Consider the following 21688-nt stretch of genomic DNA (forward strand, 5'->3'; position numbering starts at 1 on the left):
TAACGCTACCTCGCTGATGCGGGAAATGGCGAATAGTTTGAAAAAAAAAAAAAATATATATATATATATATATATATATATATATATATATATATATATATATTTTTTTTTTTTTTTTTGCCGCTGTCTCCCGCGTTTGCGAGGTAGCGCAAGGAAACAGACGAAAGAAATGGCCCAACCCACCCCCATACACATGCCTTGATTCAATCCACTGACAGCACGTCAACCCCGGTATACCACATCGCTCCAATTCACTCTATTCTTTGCCCTCCTTTCACCCTCCTGCATGTTCAGGCCCCGATCACACAAAATCTTTTTCACTCCATCTTTCCACCTCCAATTTGGTCTCCCTCTTCTCCTCGTTTCCTCCACCTCCGACACATATATCCTCTTGGTCAATCTTTCCTCACTCATTCTCTCCATGTGACCAAACCATTTCAAAACACCCTCTTCTGCTCTCTCAACCACACTCTTTTTATTTCCACACATCTCTCTTACCCTTACGTTACTTACTCGATCAAACCACCTCACACCACACATTGTCCTCAAACATCTCATTTCCAGCACATCCATCCTCCTGCGCACAACTGTATCCATAGTCCACGCCTCGCAACCATACAACATTGTTGGAACCACTATTCCTTCAAACATACCCATTTTTGCTTTCCGAGATAATGTTCTCGACTTCCACACATTCTTCAAGGCTCCCAGAATTTTCGCCCCCTCCCCCACCCTATGCTCCACTTCCGCTTCCATGGTTCCGCTGCCAGATCCACTCCCAGATATCTAAAACACTTCACTTCCTCCAGTTTTTCTCCATTCAAACTCACCTCCCAATTGAATTGACCCTCAACCCTACTGTACCTAATAACCTTGCTCTTATTCACATTTACCCTTAACTTTCTTCTTTCACACACTTTACCAAACTCAGTCACCAGCTTCTGCAGTTTCTCACATGAATCAGCCACCAGCGCTGTATCATCAGCGAACAACAACTGACTCACTTCCCAAGCTCTCTCATCCCCAACAGACTTCATACTTGGCCCTCTTTCCAAAACTCTTGCATTCACCTCCCTAACAACCCCATCCATAAACAAATTAAACAACCATGGAGACATCACACACCCCTGCCGCACACCTCTGGAAGGTATTAAGAGTATATGGTGTGGGAGGCAAGTTGTTAGAAGCAGTGAAAAGTTTTTATCGAGGATGTAAGGCATGTGTACGTGTAGGAAGAGAGGAAAGTGATTGGTTCTCAGTGAATATTTTTTTTTTTTTTTTATACTTTGTCGCTGTCTCCCGCGTTTGCGAGGTAGCGCAAGGAAACAGACGAAAGAAATGGCCCAACCCACCCCCATACACATGCCTTGATTCAATCCACTGACAGCACGTCAACCCCGGTATACCACATCGCTCCAATTCACTCTATTCTTTGCCCTCCTTTCACCCTCCTGCATGTTCAGGCCCCGATCACACAAAATCTTTTTCACTCCATCTTTCCACCTCCAATTTGGTCTCCCTCTTCTCCTCGTTTCCTCCACCTCCGACACATATATCCTCTTGGTCAATCTTTCCTCACTCATTCTCTCCATGTGACCAAACCATTTCAAAACACCCTCTTCTGCTCTCTCAACCACACTCTTTTTATTTCCACACATCTCTCTTACCCTTACGTTACTTACTCGATCAAACCACCTCACACCACACATTGTCCTCAAACATCTCATTTCCAGCACATCCATCCTCCTGCGCACAACTGTATCCATAGTCCACGCCTCGCAACCATACAACATTGTTGGAACCACTATTCCTTCAAACATACCCATTTTTGCTTTCCGAGATAATGTTCTCGACTTCCACACATTCTTCAAGGCTCCCAGAATTTTCGCCCCCTCCCCCACCCTATGCTCCACTTCCGCTTCCATGGTTCCGCTGCCAGATCCACTCCCAGATATCTAAAACACTTCACTTCCTCCAGTTTTTCTCCATTCAAACTCACCTCCCAATTGAATTGACCCTCAACCCTACTGTACCTAATAACCTTGCTCTTATTCACATTTACCCTTAACTTTCTTCTTTCACACACTTTACCAAACTCAGTCACCAGCTTCTGCAGTTTCTCACATGAATCAGCCACCAGCGCTGTATCATCAGCGAACAACAACTGACTCACTTCCCAAGCTCTCTCATCCCCAACAGACTTCATACTTGCCCCTCTTTCCAAAACTCTTGCATTCACCTCCCTAACAACCCCATCTATAAACAAATTAAACAACCATGGAGACATCACACACCCCTGCCGCACACCTCTGGAAGGTATTAAGAATATATGGTGTGGGAGGCAAGTTGTTAGAAGCAGTGAAAAGTTTTTATCGAGGATGTAAGGCATGTGTACGTGTAGGAAGAGAGGAAAGTGATTGGTTCTCAGTGAATATTTTTTTTTTTTTTTTATACTTTGTCGCTGTCTCCCGCGTTTGCGAGGTAGCGCAAGGAAACAGATGAAAGAAATGGCCCAACCCCCCCCATACACATGTACATACACACGTCCACACACGCAAATATACATACCTACACAGCTTTCCTTGGTTTACCCCGGACGCTTCACATGCCTTGTATATCGAGACAGACTTCCCCAGAACTTTTTAAAGGGGAAGTAAATGTTTATAGTTGTGTTACTGGAGTGATAGTTTTCATGCATGGTGTTTTGACAAGAAAATAGTGAAGTTGGAGAAAAATGTAGCTTAGACATTGAAGCTTATTGATTCAGTGGTGAAATTGATGAGAACTGCTATTGACGTTTGTGTGAATAAATTGTACATTTCCTTTTCCATAGCCAGAGGTTGAACCATTATGTGACGTTCATTCTTTCATTCATTTCAAGCTAAAAAGTTTGTTTTCTAAATTGTTTCTTACATTTTTCATATGTATATATGTGTATGTGTGTGTGTGTGTGTGTGTGTGCGTGTGTGTGTGTGTGTGTGTGTGTGTGTGTGTGTGTGTGTGTGTGTATATATATATGTATATTATCCCTGGGGATAGGGGTGAAAGAATACTTCCCACGTATTCCTCGCGTGTCGTAGAAAGCGACTAGAGGGAACGGGAGCGGGGGGCCGGAAATCCTCCCCTCCTTGTATTAACTTTCTAAAATGGGGGATCAGTGAATATATATATATACATATATATATATATATATATATATATATATATATATATATATATATATATATATATATATATATAAAAAAAAAAAAAAAATTTTTATTATACTTTGTCGCTGTCTCCCGCGTTTGCGAGGTAGCGCAAGGAAACAGACGAAAGAAATGGCCCAACCTCCCCCCATACACATGTATATACATACGTCCACACACGCAAATATACATACCTACACAGCTTTCCATGGTTTACCCCAGACGCTTCACATGCCTTGATTTAATCCACTGACAGCACGTCAACCCCGGTATACCACATTGCTCCAATTCACTCTATTCTTTGCCCTCCTTTCACCCTCCTGCATGTTCAGGCCCCGATCACACAAAATCTTTTTCACTCCATCTTTCCACCTCCAATTTGGTCTCCCTCTTCTCCTCGTTCCCTCCACCTCCCACACATATATCCTCTTGGTCAATCTTTCCTCACTCATTCTCTCCATGTGACCAAACCATTTCAAAACACCCTCTTCTGCTCTCTCAACCACGCTCTTTTTATTTCCACACATCTCTCTTCCCCTTACGTTACTTACTCGATCAAACCACCTCACACCACACATTGTCCTCAAACATCTCATTTCCAGCACATCCATCCTCCTGCGCACAACTCTATCCATAGTCCACGCCTCGCAACCATACAACATTATTGGAACCACTATTCCTTCAAACATACCCATTTTTGCTTTCCAAGATAATGTTCTCGACTTCCACACATTCTTCAAGGCTCCCAGAATTTTCGCCCCCTCCCCCACCCTATGCTCCACTTCCGCTTCCATGGTTCCGCTGCCAGATCCACTCCCAGATATCTAAAACACTTCACTTCCTCCAGTTTTTCTCCATTCAAACTCACCTCCCAGTTGAATTGACCCTCAACCCTACTGTACCTAATAACCTTACTCTTATTCACATTTACTCTCAGCTTTCTTCTTTCACACACTTTACCAAACTCAGTCACCAGCTTCTGCAGTTTATCACATGAATCAGCCACCAGTGCTGTATCATCAGCGAACAACAACTGACTCACTTCCCAAGCTCTCTCATCCACAACGGACTTCATGCTTGCCCCTCTTTCCAAAACTCTTGCATTCACCTCCCTAACAACCCCATCCATAAACAAATTAAACAACCATGGAGACATCACACACCCCTGCCGCAAACCTACATTCACTGAGAACCAATCACTTTCCTCTCTTCCTACACGTCCACATTCCTTACACGTACACATGCCTCTACCGTTTCTGAAACCACACTGCTCTTCCCCAATCTGATGCTCTGTACATGCCTTCACCCTCTCAATCAATACCCTCCCATTTACCCTCCCTAATTTACCAGGAATACTCAACAAACTTATACCTCTGTAGTTTGAGCACTCACTGTTATCCCTTATCTGATATATATATATATATATATATATATATATATATATATATATATATATATATATACATATAAGATAAGGGATAATGAGGGAGGGGCCTCACAGCCCCCATCACGAGCTGGAGAACCGTTTTTCTGAGATGGTCGACAAAACTGTTGCTACTCTCACATTCGCTTTAAAGGATGCCCCCATCAAAGAAGCGGCCGTGAAGGCCGTAAGTGCTTTCAAGGAGGCAGCCACAACTGTCATTGAAGCTGTGTTTCAACGACAAGATGCCCACGTTGGAATACTGGAGCGAATACTACAAGAAACAGAAATTCAGGGGAGTATGTTGAGGACTGTAGTGCACTATGACTCGATACTACGAAACTTCCCGAGTCCTCTCAACCTACGCAGGTGCAATGGGAACCACCAGCCCCACACAACCCCATGGACAGATAGCTCTCAACACAGATCCTTCCCTCAGGACAATTCAACAAGAAGGACCTGGGTATCCACATCTCGACCATCAGGAACAAGTACATTTTAACAAAGACGAAGCTTTTCTCCTGCTGCACCTCCAGAGCGATACCAGTTTGCATCAACCTTCACTCCTGCCTGCAGTAGCATGCTTTCCGACATGTTTCATGAGCTCCTCTTCGCCAACGGAACTACCTTGGCCCACCAGTGATGCTACTACGTTTGTGAATCAAGAACCATTGCAACACAAACCTCGCCAGGTGGTAGAGTGTCCTGCAGTGTATCGAGACAGACTTCCCCAGAACTTTTTTAAAGGGGAAGTAAATGTTTATAGTTGTGTTACTGGAGTGATAGTTTTCATACATGGTGCTTTGACAAGAAAATAGTGAAATTGGAAAAAAATGTAGCTTAGACATTGAAGCTTATTGATACAGTGGTTAATTTGATGAGAACTACTATTGACGTTTGTGTAAATAAATTATACATTTCCTTTTTCCATAGCCAGAGGTTGAACCATTATGTGACATTCATTTTTTCATTTCATTTCAAGCTAGAAGTTTCAGTTTTCTAAATTGTTTCTTACATTTTTCATATGTATATATATGTATGTGTGTGTGTGTGTATATGTGCGTATGTATGTGTATGTGTGTGTATGTGTATGTATATATATATATATATATTATCCCTGGGGATAGGGGTGAAAGAATACTTCCCACGCATTCCTCGCGTGTTGTAGAAAGCGACTAGAGGGGACGGGAGCGGGGGGCCAGAAATCCTCCCCTCCTTGTATTTTTTTTTAACTTTCTAAAATGGGAAACAGAAGAAGGAGTTACGCGGGGAGTGCTCATCCTCCTCGAAGGCTCAGATTGGGGTGCCTAAATGTGTGTGGATGTAACCAAAATGTGAAAAAAGGAGAGATAGGTAGTATGTTTGAAGAAAGGAACCTGGATGTTTTGGCCCTGAGTGAAACGAAGCTCAAGGGTAAAGGGGAAGAGTGGTTTGGGAATGTCTTGGAAGTAAAGTCAGGGGTTAGTGAGAGGACAAGAGCAAAGGAAGGAGTAGCAGTACTCCTGAAACAGGAGCTGTGGGAGTATGTGATAGAATGTAAGAAAGTAAATTCTCGATTAATATGGGTAAAACTGAAAGTTGATGGAGAGAGATGGGTGATTATTGGTGCATATGCACCTGGGCATGAGAAGAAAGATCATGAGAGGCAAGTGTTTTGGGAGCAGCTGAATCAGTGTGTTAGTAGTTTTGATGCACGAGACCGGGTTATAGTGATGGGTGATTTGAATGCAAAGGTGAGTAATGTGACAGTTGAGGGAATAATTGGTATACATGGGGTGTTCAGTGTTGTAAATGGAAATGGTGAAGAGCTTGTAGATTTATGTGCTGAAAAAGGACTGATGATTGGGAATACCTGGTTTAAAAAGCGAGATATACATAAGTATACTTATGTAAGTAGGAGAGATGGCCAGAGAGCGTTATTGGATTACGTGTTAATTGACAAGCGCACGAAAGAGAGACTTTTGGATGTTAATGTGCTGAGAGGTGCAACTGGAGGGATGTCTGATCATTATCTTGTGGAGGCTAAGGTGAAGATTTGTATGGGTTTTCAGAAAAGAAGAGTGAATGTTGGGGTGAAGAGGGTGGTGAGAGTAAGTGAGCTTGGGAAGGAGACTTGTGTGAGGAAGTACCAGGAGAGACTGAGTACAGAATGGAAAAAGGTGAGAACAATGGAAGTAAGGGGAGTGGGGGAGGAATGGGATGTATTTAGGGAATCAGTGATGGATTGCGCAAAAGATGCTTGTGGCATGAGAAGAGTGGGAGGTGGGTTGATTAGAAAGGGTAGTGAGTGGTGGGATGAAGAAGTAAGAGTATTAGTGAAAGAGAAGAGAGAGGCATTTGGATGATTTTTGCAGGGAAAAAATGCAATTGAGTGGGAGATGTATAAAAGAAAGAGACAGGAGGTCAAGAGAAAGGTGCAAGAGGTGAAAAAAAGGGGCAAACGAGAGTTGGGGTGAGAGAGTATCATTAAATTTTAGGAAGAATAAAAAGATGTTCTGGAAGGAGGTAAATAAAGTGCGTAAGACAAGGGAGCAAATGGGAACTTCAGTGAAGGGTGCAAATGGGGAGGTGATAACAAGTAGTGGTGATGTGAGAAGGAGATGGAGTGAGTATTTTGAAGGTTTGTTGAATGTGTTTGATGATAGAGTGGCAGATATAGGGTGTTTTGGTCGAGGTGGTGTGCAAAGTGAGAGGGTTAGGGAAAATGATTTGGTAAACAGAGAAGAGGTAGTAAAAGCTTTGCGGAAGATGAAAGCCGGCAAGGCAGCAGGTGTGGATGGTATTGCAGTGGAATTTATTAAAAAAGGGGGTGACTGTATTGTTGACTGGTTGGTAAGGTTATTTAATGTATGTATGACTCATGGTGAGGTACCTGAGGATTGTTGGAATGCCTGCATAGTGCCATTGTACAAAGGCAAAGGGGATAAGAGTGAGTGCTCAAATTACAGAGGTATAAGTTTGTTGAGTATTCCTGGTAAATTATATGGGAGGGTATTGATTGAGAGGGTGAAGGCATGTACAGAGCATCAGATTGGGGAAGAGCAGTGTGGTTTCAGAAGTGGTAGAGGATGTGTGGATCAAGTGTTTGCTTTGAAGAATGTATGTGAGAAATACTTAGAAAAGCAAATGGATTTGTATGTAGCATTTATGGATCTGGAGAAGGCATATGATAGAGTTGATAGAGATGCTCTGTGGAAGGTATTAAGAATATATGGTGTGGGAGGCAAGTTGTTAGAAGCACTGAAAAGTTTTTATCGAGGATGTAAGGCATGTGTACGTGTAGGAAGAGAGGAAAGTGATTGGTTCTCAGTGAATGTAGGTTTGCGGCAGGGGTGTGTGATGTCTCCATGGTTGTTTAATTTGTTTAGGGATGGGGTTGTTGGGGAGGTAAATGCAAGAGTTTTGGAAAGAAGGGCAAGTATGAAGTCTGTTGGGGATGAGAGAGCTTGGGAAGTGAGTCAGTTGTTGTTCGCTGATGATACAGCGCTGGTGGCTGATTCATGTGAGAAACTGCAGAAGCTGGTGACTGAGTTTGGTAAAGTGTGTGGAAGAAGAAAGTTAAGAGTAAATGTAAATAAGAGCAAGGTAATTAGGTACAGTAGGGTTGAGGGTCAAGTCAATTGGGAGGTGAGTTTGAATGGAGAAAAACTGGAGGAAGTGAAGTGTTTTAGATATCTGGGAGTGGATCTGGCAGTGGATGGAACCATGAAAGCGGAAGTGGATCATAGGGTGGGGGAGGGGGCGAAAATTCTGGGGGCCTTGAAGAATGTGTGGAAGTCGAGAACATTATCTCGGAAAGCAAAAATGGGTATGTTTGAAGGAATAGTGGTTCCAACAATGTTGTATGGTTGCGAGGCGTGGGCTATGGATAGAGTTGTGCGCAGGAGGATGGATGTGCTGGAAATGAGATGTTTGAGGACAATGTGTGGTGTAAGGTGGTTTGATCGAGTGAGTAACGTAAGGGTAAGAGAGATGTGTGGAAATAAAAAGAGCGTGGTTGAGAGAGCAGAAGAGGGTGTTTTGAAGTGGTTTGGGCACATGGAGAGAATGAGTGAGGAAAGATTGACCAAGAGGATATATGTGTCGGAGGTGGAGGGAACGAGGAGAAGAGGGAGACCAAATTGGAGGTGGAAAGATGGAGTGAAAAAGATTTTGTGTGATCGGGGCCTGAACATGCAGGAGGGTGAAAGGAGGGCAAGGAATAGAGTGAATTGGAGCGATGTGGTATACCGGGGTTGACGTGCTCTCAGTGGATTGAATCAAGGCATGTGAAGCGTCTGGGGTAAACCATGGAAAGCTGTGTAGGTATGTATATTTGCGTGTGTGGACGTATGTATATACATGTGTATGGGGGTGGGTTGGTCCATTTCTTTCGTCTGTTTCCTTGCGCTACCTCGCAAATGCGGGAGACAGCGACAAAGTATAAGAAAAAAAAAAATATATATATATATATATATATATATATATATATATATATATATATATATATATATATTTTTTTTTTTTTTTTTTAATTTTCCAAAAGAAGGAACAGAGAATTGGGCCAGGTGAGGGTAGTCCCTCAAAGGCCCAGTCATCTGTTCTTAATGCTACCTCGCTAATGCGGGAAATGGCGAATAGTTTGAAAAAAAGAAAAAAAGAAAATATATATATATTTTTTTTTTTTTTTTTTTTTTTTTTTTTTTTATACTTTGTCGCTGTCTCCCGCGTTTGCGTGGTAGCGCAGGGAAACAGACGAAAGAAATGGCCCAACCCCCCCCCCCATACACATGTACATACACACGTCCACACACGCAAATATAAATACCTACACAGCTTTCCATGGTTTACCCCAGACGCTTCACATGCCTTGATTCAATCCACTGACAGCACGTCAACCCCTGTATACCACATGACTCCAATTCACTCTATTCCTTGCCCTCCTTTCACCCTCCTGCATGTTCAGGCCCCGGTCACACAAAATCTTTTTCATTCCATCTTTCCACCTCCAATTTGGTCTCCCTCTTCTCCTCGTTCCCTCCACCTCCGACACATATATCCTCTTGGTCAATCTCTCCTCACTCATTCTCTCCATGTGCCCAAACCATTTCAAAACACCCTCTTCTGCTCTCTCAACCACGCTCTTTTTATTTCCACACATCTCTCTTACCCTTACGTTACTTACTCGATCAAACCACCTCACACCACACATTGTCCTCAAACATCTCATTTCCAGCACATCCATCCTCCTGCGCACATCTCTATCCATAGCCCACGCCTCGCAACCATACAACATTGTTGGAACCACTATTCCCTCAAACATACCCATTTTTGCTTTCCGAGATAATGTTCTCGACTTCCACACATTTTTCAAGGCTCCCAAAATTTTCGCCCCCTCCCCCACCCTATGATCCACTTCCGCTTCCATGGTTCCATCCGCTGACAGATCCACTCCCAGATATCTAAAACACTTCACTTCCTCCAGTTTTTCTCCATTCAAACTCACCTCCCAATTGACTTGACCCTCAACCCTACTGTACCTAATAACCTTGCTCTTATTCACATTTACTCTCAACTTTCTTCTTCCACACACTTTACCAAACTCAGTCACCAGCTTCTGCAGTTTCTCACATGAATCAGCCACCAGCGCTGTATCATCAGCGAACAACAACTGACTCACTTCCCAAGCTCTCTCATCCCCAACAGACTTCATACTTGCCCCTCTTTCCAGGACTCTTGCATTTACCTCCCTTACAACCCCATCCATAAACAAATTAAACAACCATGGAGACATCACACACCCCTGCCGCAAACCTACATTCACTGAGAACCAATCACTTTCCTCTCTTCCTACACGTACACATGCCTTACATCCTCGATAAAAACTTTTCACTGCTTCTAACAACTTGCCTCCAACACCATATATTCTTAATACCTTCCACAGAGCATCTCTATCAACTCTATCATAAGCCTTCTCCAGATCCATAAATGCTACATACAAATCCATTTGCTTTTCTAAGTATTTCTCACATACATTCTTCAAAGCAAACACCTGATCCACACATCCTCTACCACTTCTGAAACCGCACTGCTCTTCCCCAATCTGATGCTCTGTATATGCCTTCACCCTCTCAATCAATACCCTCCCATATAATTTACCAGGAATACTCAACAAACTTATACCTCTGTAATTTGAGCACTCACTCTTATCCCCTTTGCCTTTGTACAATGGCACTATGCACGCATTCCGCCAATCCTCAGGCACCTCACCATGAGTCATACATACATTAAATAACCTTACCAACCAGTCAACAATACAGTCACCCCCTTTTTTAATAAATTCCACTGCAATACCATCCAAACCTGCTGCCTTGCCGGCTTTCATCTTCCGCAAAGCTTTTACTACCTCTTCTCTGTTTACCAAATCAATAGTGGTTCCAACAATGTTGTATGGTTGCGAGGCGTGGGCTATGGATAGAGTTGTGCGCAGGAGGATGGATGTGCTGGAAATGAGATGTTTGAGGACAATGTGTGGTGTGAGGTGGTTTGATCGAGTAAGTAACGTAAGGGTAAGAGAGATGTGTGGAAATAAAAAGGGCGTGGTTGAGAGAGCAGAAGAGGGTGTTTTTGAAATGGTTTGGGCACATGGAGAGAATGAGTGAGGAAAGATTGACCAAGAGGATATATGTGTCGGAGGTGGAGGGAACGAGGAGAAGAGGGAGACCAAATTGGAGGTGGAAAGATGGAGTGAAAAAGATTTTGTGTGATAGGGGCCTGAACATGCAGGAGGGTGTAAGGAGGGCAAGGAATAGAGTGAATTGGAGCGATGTGGTATACAGGGGTTGACGTGCTGTCAGTGGAGTGAATCAAGGCATGTGAAGCGTCTGGGGTAAACCATGGAAAGCTGTGTAGGTATGTATATTTGCGTGTGTGGACGTGTGTATGTACATGTGTATGGGGGGGGGGTTGGGCCATTTCTTTCGTCTGTTTCCTTGCGCTACCTCGCAAACGCGGGAGACAGCGACAAAGTATAAAAAATATATATATATATATATATATATAAGGGGATAAGAGTGAGTGCTCAAATTACAGAGGTATAAGTTTGTTGAGTATTCCTGAGAGGGTGAAGGTATGTACAGAGCATCAGGTTGGGGAAGAGCAGTGTGGTTTCAGAAGTGGTAGAGGATGTGTGGATCAGGTGTTTGCTTTGAAGAATGTATGTGAGAAATACTTAGAAAAGCAAATGGATTTGTATGTAGCATTTATGGATCTGGAGAAGGCATATGATAGAGTTGATAGAGATGCTCTGTGGAAGGTATTAAGAATATATGGTGTGGGAGGCAAGTTGTTAGAAGCAGTGAAAAGTTTTTATCGAGGATGTAAGGCATGTGTACGTGTAGGAAGAGAGGAAAGTGATTGGTTCTCAGTGAATGTAGGTTTGCGGCAGGAGTGTGTGATGTCTCCATGGTTGTTTAATTTGTTTATGGATGGGGTTGTTAGGGAGGCGAATGCAAGAGTTTTGGAAAGAGGGGCAAGTATGAAGTCTGTTGGGGATGAGAGAGCTTGGGAAGTGAGTCAGTTGTTGTTCGCTGATGATACAGAGCTGGTGGCTGATTCATGTGAGAAACTGCAGAAGCTGGTGACTGAGTTTGGTAAAGTGTGTGAAAGAAGAAAGTTAAGAGTAAATGTGAATAAGAGCAAGGTTATTAGGTACAGTAGGGTTGAGGGTCAAGTCAATTGGGAGGTAAGTTTGAATGGAGAAAAACTGGAGGAAGTGAAGTGTTTTAGATATCTGGGAGTGGATCTGGCAGCGGATGGAACCATGAAAGCGGAAGTGGATCATAGGGTGGGGGAGGGGGCGAAAATTCTGGGAGCCTTGAAGAATGTGTGGAAGTCGAGAACATTATCTCGGAAAGCAAAAATGGGTATGTTTGAAGGAATAGTGGTTCCAACAATGTTGTATGGTTGCGAGGCGTGGGCTATGGATAGAGTTGTGCGCAGGAGGATGGATGTGCTGGAAATGAGATGTTTGAGGACAATGTGTGGTGTGAGGTGGTTTGATCGAGTAAGTAACGTAAGGGTAAGATAGATGTGTGGAAATAAAAAGAGCGTGGTTGAGAGAGCAGAAGAGGGTGTTTTGAAATGGTTTGGGCACATAGAGAGAATGAGTGAGGAAAGATTGACCAAGAGGATATATGTGTCGGAGGTGGAGGGAACGAGGAGAAGTGGGAGACCAAATTGGAGGTGGAAAGATGGAGTGAAAAAGATTTTGTGTGATCGGGGGCTGAATATGCAGGAGGGTGAAAGGAGGGCAAGAAGTAGAGTGAATTGGATCGAAGTGGTATACCGGGGTTGACGTGCTGTCAGTGGATTGAATCAAGCGTCTGGGGTAAAGAATGGAAAGCTATGTAGGTATGTATATTTGCGTGTGTGGACGTATGTATATACATGTGTATGGGGGTGGGTTGGTCCATTTCTTTCGTCTGTTTCCTTGCGCTACCTTGCAAACGCGGGAGCTTCTGCTCTCTCAACCACGCTCTTTTTATTTCCACACATCTCTCTTACCCTTATGTTACTTACTCGATCAAACCACCTCACACCACACATTGTCCTCAAACATCTCATTTCCAGCACATCCACCCTCCTGCGCACAACTCTATCCATAGCCCACGCCTCGCAACCATACAACATTGTTGGAACCACTATTCCTTCAAACATACCCATTTTTGCTTTCCGAGATAATGTTCTCGACTTCCACACATTCTTCAAGGCTCCCAGGATTTTCGCCCCCTCCCCCACCCTATGATCCACTTCCGCTTCCATGGTTCCATCCGCTGCCAGATCCACTCCCAGATATCTAAAACACTTTACTTCCTCCAGTTTTTCTCCATTCAAACTTACCTCCCAATTGACTTGACCCTCAACCCTACTGTACCTATTAACCTTGCTCTTATCCACATTTACTCTTAACTTTCTTCTTTCACACACTTTACCAAACTCAGTCACCAGCTTCTGCAGTTTCTCACATGAATCAGCCACCAGCGCTGTATCATCAGCGAACAACAACTGACTCACTTCCGAAGCTCTCTCATCCATATGTATATATAATAATATAATATAGTATGATATATATATATATATATCTTTTCTTTCATATTATTCGCCATTTCTCGCCTCAGCGAGGTAGCGTTAAGAACAGAGGACTGGGTCTCTGAGGGAATATCCTCACCCGGCCCCTTGTCTGTTCCCTCCTTTGGGGGAAAAAAAAAAAAAATGAGAGGGGAAGATTTCCAGCCTCCCACTCCCTTCCCTTTTAGTCGCCTTTCACGACACGCAGGGAATACGTGGGAAGTATTCTTTCTCCCCTATCCCATGGGATGATATATATATTTTTTTTTTTTTTGCTTTGTCGCTGTCTCCCGGTTTGCGAGGTAGCACAAGGAAACAGACGAAAGAAATGGCCCAACCCACCCCCATACACATGCCTTGATTCAATCCACTGACAGCACGTCAACCCAGGTATACCACTTCGATCCAATTCACTCTATTCCTTGCCCTCCTTTCACCCTCCTGCATGTTCAGGCCCCGATCACACAAAATCTTTTTCACTCCATCTTTCCACCTCCAATTTGGTCTCCCTCTTCTCCTCGTTCCCTCCACCTCTGACACATATATCCTCTTGGTCAATCTTTCCTCACTCATTCTCTCCATGTGACCAAACCATTTCAAAACACCCTCTTCTGCTCTCTCAACCATGCTCTTTTTATTTCCACACATCTCTCTTACCCTTACGTTACTTACTCGATCAAACCACCTCACACCACACATTGTCCTCAAACATCTCATTTCCAGCACATCTATCCTCCTGCGCACAACGCCATCCTTAGTCCACGCCTCACAACCATACAACATTGTTGGAACCACTATTCCTCCAAACATACCCATTTTTGCTTTCCAAGATAATGTTCTCGACTTCCACACATTCTTCAAGGCTCCCAGAATTTTCGCCCCCTCCCCCACCCTATGATCCACTTCCGCTTCCATGGTTCCATCCTCTGCCAGATCCACTCCCAGATATCTAAAACACTTCACTTCCTCCAGTTTTTCTCCATTCAAACTCACCTCCGAATTGAATTGACCCTCAACCCTACTGTACCTAATAACCTTGCTCTTATTCACATTTACTCTTAACTTTCTTCTTTCACACACTTTACCAAACTCAGTCACCAGCTTCTGCAGTTTCTCACATGAATCAGCCACCAGCGCTGTATCATCAGCGAACAACAACTGACTCACTTCCCAAGTTCTCTCATCCCCAACAGACTTCATACTTGCCCCTCTTTCCAAAACTCTTGCATTCACCTCCCTAACAACCCCATCCATAAACAAATTAAACAACCATGGAGACATCACATACCCCTGCCGCAAACCTACATTCACTGAGAACCAATCACTTTCCTCTCTTCCTACACGTACACATACCTTACATCCTCGATAAAAACTTTTCACTGCTTCTAACAACTTGCCTCCCACACCATATATTCTTAATACCTTCCACAGAGCATCTCTATCAACTCTATCATATGCCTTCTCCAGATCCATAAATGCTACATACAAATCCATTTGCTTTTCTAAGTATTTCTCACATACATTCTTCAAAGCAAACACCTGATCCACACATCCTCTACCACTTCTGAAACCACACTGCTCCTCCCCAATCTGATGCTCTGTACATGCTTTCACCCTCTCAATCAATACCCTCCCATATAATTTACCAGGAATACTCAACAAACTTATACCTCTGTAATTTGAGTACTCACTCTTATCCCCTTTGCCTTTGTACAATGTCACTATGCACGCATTCCGCCAATCCTCAGGCACCTCACCATGAGTCATACATACATTAAGTAACCTTACCAACCACTGAATAATACAGTCACCCCCTTTTTTAATAAATTCCACTGCAATACCATCCAAACCTGCTGACTTGCCAGCTTTCATCTTCTGCAAAGCTTTTACTATCTCTTCTTTGTTTACCATATCATTTTCCCTAACCCTCTCACTTTGCACACCACCTCGACCGAAACACCCTATATATGCCACGCTATCATCAAACACATTCAACAAACCTTCAAAATACTCACTCCATCTCCTTCTCACATCACCACTACTTGTTATCACCACCCCATTTGCGCCCGTCACTGAAGTTCCAATTTGCTCCCTTGTCTTACGCACTTTATTTGCCTCCTTCTAGAACATGTTTTTATTCTCCCTTAAATTTAATGACACTCTCTCACCCCAACTCTCATTTGCCCTCTTTTTCACCTCTTGCACCTTTCTCTTGACCTCCTGTCTCTTTCTTTTATACATCTCCCACTCAATTGCATTTTTTCCCTGCAAAAATCGTCCAAATGCCTCTCTCTTCTCTTTCACTAATAATCTTACTTCTTCATCCCACCACTCACTACCCTTTCTAATCAACCCACCTCCCACTCTTCTCATGCCACAAGCATCTTTTGCGCAATCCATCACTAATTCCTTAAATACATCCCATTCCTCCCCCACTCCCCTTACTTCCATTGTTCTCACCTTTATATATATATATATATATATATATATATATATATATATTTATATATATATATATATATATGTATATTCCTACGAGTCCTCGAGGAAAATGAAACACGAAAAGTTCCCAAGTGCACTTTCGTGTAATAATCACGTCATCAGGGGAGACACAAGAGAGGAATATAACAGTCAATTGATATACATCGAAGAGACGAAGCTAGGACGCCATTTGGTAAACATGTGATTGTCCAAAAATACAACGAGCGTTCATAAACTTATCATTTTACAAATCTTATCAACAATAAAGTTATCTAATTTGTACAGACCATCACTAATATTAAGATTATAATTCTTTGTGAATTTAATAATAGAAGATTCAATGATATTTCTCTTGGTGATAGAGTTAACAACAGAGATGGCGTTACTCCAGTCAATACAATGATCATAGTTTTTAACATGATTAAACAAGGCATTTGATTCCTGTCCCGTTCTTATACTATATTTATGTTGCTTAAGTCTAACAGAAAGATCCTTACCAGTCTGACCAACATAAAATTTATCACAGTTTCCACAAGGAACTTTATAGATGCATCCAAGAGAATTTTCTGGTGTATTCCTGATTAAGATATTCTTTATAGTATTATTGTTGCTAAAGGCAACATTTACATTAAAGGACTTAAGCAACATGGGAAGCAAAATGAAATTATTATTAAAAGGGAGAACTAAAAGATTCTTGGTGTTAATGGGAGGTTTGGGCTCAACTCTATAAAATGATTTCTTTGCTAACTTAAGGGATTTATCAATGAAAGATCTAGAGTACTTTAACTCAGATCCAATAGAATATATCTTCTCAAACTCATCATCAATAAGCTCTGGACTGCAAATACGTAATGCCCTTAGGAACATAGATTGAAATGATGATAATTTAACTCTGTCATGTTGAGATGAGTAATAATGGATATATGAGCATACATTGGTGGGTTTTCTGTATATGCTAAACTTAAACTTGTTTCCTTGTCTATGGATCATGCAATCTAAAAATGGTAACATACCATTATTTTCATTTTCTACAGTAAATTTGATGGAAGGTACTAAATTGTTAAGTAAGGGGAGAAATATTTGTAAATTTTCATCTGTTGGCCAAACACAAAGAACATCATCTACATACCTAAACCAAATTGCATTAGAAGGTAAGATATCCTTTAGTAATTTTGTTTCAAAAAATTCCATATAAAGATTACTAAGTACAGGTGAAAGAGGGTTACCCATTTCCATACCAAATTTTTGAGCATAATAATCTCCAAAAATTTGGTATGGCAATGGGTAACCCTCTTTCACCTGTACTTAGTAATCTTTATATGGAATTTTTTGAAACAAAATTACTAAAGGATATCTTACCTTCTAATGCAATTTGGTTTAGGTATGTAGATGATGTTCTTTGTGTTTGGCCAACAGATGAAAATTTACAAATATTTCTCCCCTTACTTAACAATTTAGTACCTTCCATCAAATTTACTGTAGAAAATGAAAATAATGGTATGTTACCATTTTTAGATTGCATGATCCATAGACAAGGAAACAAGTTTAAGTTTAGCATATACAGAAAACCCACCAATGTATGCTCATATATCCATTATTACTCATCTCAACATGACAGAGTTAAATTATCATCATTTCAATCTATGTTCCTAAGGGCATTACGTATTTGCAGTCCAGAGCTTATTGATGATGAGTTTGAGAAGATATATTCTATTGGATCTGAGTTAAAGTACTCTAGATCTTTCATTGATAAATCCCTTAAGTTAGCAAAGAAATCATTTTATAGAGTTGAGCCCAAACCTCCCATTAACACCAAGAATCTTTTAGTTCTCCCTTTTAATAATAATTTCACTTTGCTTCCCATGTTGTTTAAATCCTTTAATGTAAATGTTGCCTTTAGCAACAATAATACTATAAAGAATATCTTAATCAGGAATTCACCAGAAAATTCTCTTGGTTGCATCTATAAAGTTCCTTGTGGAAACTGTGATAAATTTTATGTTGGTCAGACTGGCAAGGATCTTTCTGTTAGACTTAAGCAACATAAATATAGTATAAGAACGGGACAGGAATCAAATGCCTTGTTTAATCATGTTAAAAACTATGATCATTGTATTGACTGGAGTAACGCCATCTCAGTTGTTAACTCTAACTCTATCACCAAGAGAAATATCATTGAATCTTCTATTATTAAATTCACAAAGAATAATAATCTTAATATTAGTGATGGTCTGTACAAATTAGATAACTTTATTGTTGATAAGATTTGTAAAATGATAAGTTTATGAACGCTCGTTGTATTTTTGGACAATCACATGTTTACCAAATGGCGTCCTAGCTTCGTCTCTTCGATGTATATCAATTGACTGTTATATTCCTCTCTTGTGTCTCCCCTGATGATGTGATTATTACACGAAAGTGCACTTGGGAACTTTTCGTGTTTCATTTTCGTCGAGGACTCGTAGGAATATCTTGATCACGCGCAAAATTGTTATCCTTTCCAACGTATATATATATATATATATATATATATATATATATATATATATATATATATATATATATATATATATATATATATTATCCCTGGGGATAGGGGATTAAGAATACTTCCCACGTATTCCCTGCGTGTCGTAGAAGGCGACTAAAAGGGGAGGGAACGGGGGGCTGGAAATCCTCCCCTCTCGTTTTTTTTTTTTAATTTTCCAAAAGAAGGAACAGAGGGGGCCAGGTGAGGATATTCCAAAAAAGGCCCAGTCCTCTGTTCTTAACGCTACCTCGCTAACGCGGGAAATGGCTAATAGTTTAAAAGAAAGAAAGAAAAATATATATATATATATATATATATATATAGCGACAAAGCAAAAGAAAAAAAATATATATATATATATATATATAATAATAATAAAAAAATAAAAAAAAAAAGCTGGCAAGGTGGCGGGGTTGGATGATATTGCAGTGGAATTTATAATAAAAAGGGGGTGACTGTATTTTTGATTGGTTGGTAAGGATATTCAGTATATGTATGGATCATGGTAAAGTGCCTGAGGATTGGCAGAATGCATGCATAGTGCCGTTATACAGAGGGAAAGGGGATAAAGGTGAGTTTTCAAATTACAGAGGCATAAGTTTGTTGAGCATTCCTGGGAAATTATATGGAAGGGTATTGATTGAGAGGGTAAAGGCATGTACAGAGCATCAGACAGGGGAAGAGCAGTGTGGCTTCAGAAGTGGTTGAGGGTGTGTGGATCAGGTGTTTGCTTTGAAGAATGTATGTTAGAAATACTTAGAAAAACAAATGGATTCGTATGTATCATTTATGGAACTGGAGAAGGCATATGATATGGTGGATAGAGATGCTTTGTGGAAAGTTTTAAGAGCTTGCATCCCACACCATATATTCTTAATACCTTCCACTGAGCCTCTCTATCAACTCTATCATATGCCCTCTCAGGATCCATAAAATCTACATACAAATCCATTTGCTTTTCTAAGTATTTCTCACATCCATTCTTCAAAACAAACACCTGATCCACACATCCTCTACCACTTCTGAAACCACACTGCTCTTCCCCAATCTGTTGCTCTGTACATGCCTTCACCCTCTCAATCAATACCCTCCCATACAATTTCCCAGGAATACTCAACAAACTTATAGCTATGTAATTTGAGCACTCACTTTTATTCCCTTTGCCTTTGTACGATGGCACTATGCAAGCAATCCGCCAATCCTCAGGCACCTCACCATGAGTCATACATACATTGAATAATCTTACCAACCAGTCAACAATAGAGTCACCCCCTTTTTTAATAAATTCCACTGCAATACCATCCAAACCTGCTCCTTTCCCGGTTTTCCTCTTCCACAAAGCTTTTACTACCTCTTCTCTGTTTACCAAATCATTCTCCCTAACCATCTCACTTTGCACACCACGTCGACCAAAACACCCTCTTTCCAAAACTCTTCCATTCACCTCCCTAACAACCCCATCCATAAACAAATAAAACAACCATCGAGACATCACACCCCTGCCGCAAACCTACATTGACTGAGAACCAGTCACTTTCCTATCTTCCTACACGTACACATGCTTTACATCCTTGATAAAAACTTTTCACTGCCTCTAACAGCTTGCCTCCCACACCATATATTCTTAGTACCTTCCACAGAGCATCTCTATCAACACTTATCATATGCCTTCTCCAGATCCATAAAAGCTACATACAAATCCATTTGCTTTTCTAAGTATTTTTCACATACATTCTTCAAAGCAAACACCTGATCCACACATCCTCTACCACTTCTGAAGCCACAGTGCTCTTCCCCAATCTGTTGCTCTGTCCATGCCTTCACCCTCTTAATCAATACCCTCCCATACAATTTCCCAGGAATACTCAAGAAACTTGTACCTCTGTAATTTGAGCACTCACTTTTATCCCACTTTGCCTTTGTACAATGGCACTCTGCAAGCATTCCGCCAATCCTCAGACACCTCACCATGAATCATGCATACATTAGATAACCTTAGCAACCAGTCAGCAATACATTCACCCCATTCTTTAATAAATTCCACTGCAGTACCATCCAAACCTGCTGCTTTGCCGGCTTTCATCTTCCGTAAAGCTTTTACTACCTCTTCTCTGTTCACCAAATCATTCTCCCTAACCCTCTCACTTTGCACACCACCTCAACCAAAACACCCAATGTATGCCACTCTATCATCAAACACATTCAACAAACCTTCCAAATACTCACTCCATCTCCTTTTCACATCACCATGACTTATCACCTCTCCATTAGCCCCCTTCACTGAAGTTTCCATTTGTTCCCTTGTCTTACACACTATTAACCTCCTTCCAAACATTTTTTTTTGTTCTCCCTAAAATTTTATGATACTCCTTCACCCCAACTCTCATTTGCCGTCTTTTTCACCTCTTGTACCTTTCTCTTGACCTCCTGCCTCTATCTTTGATATATCTCCCAGTCATTTGCATTGTTTCCCTGTAAAAATTGTCCAAATGCCTCTCTCTTCTTTTTTACTAATAATCTTACTTCTTCATCCCACCACTCACTACCCTTTCTAATCTGCCCACCTCCCACGCTTCTCATTCCACAAGCATCTTTTGCTCAAACCATCACTGCTTCCCTAAATACATCTCATTCCTCCCCCACTCCCCTTACCTCCTTTGTTCTCGCCTTTTTTCATTCAGTACTCAGTCTCTCCTGGTACTTCCTCACACAAGTCTCCTTCCCAAGCTCACTTACTCTCACCACTCTCTTCACCCCATCATTCTCTCTTCTTTTCTGAAAACCTCTACAAATCTTCACCTTCACCTCCACAAGATAATGATCAGACATCCTCCAGTTGCACCTCTCAGCACAGTAACATCCAAACGTCTCTCTTTCGCGCACCTATCAATTAACTCGTAATTCAGTAACACTCTTTGGCCATCTCTCCTACTTACATACGTATACTTATGTATATCT

General features: G+C 41.5%; 1 protein-coding gene across 4 annotated transcripts in view; it reads left to right on the plus strand.

The window, feature by feature from the left end:
- The window catches only part of LOC139750902 (uncharacterized), a 465731-nt gene that overhangs the window by 284231 nt on the left and 159812 nt on the right, over nucleotides 1-21688 (plus strand). The window lies entirely within an intron of this gene.

This window comes from Panulirus ornatus, chromosome 10, assembly GCF_036320965.1.
Source record: "Panulirus ornatus isolate Po-2019 chromosome 10, ASM3632096v1, whole genome shotgun sequence".
NCBI classification, from domain to species: Eukaryota; Metazoa; Arthropoda; class Malacostraca; order Decapoda; family Palinuridae; genus Panulirus; species Panulirus ornatus.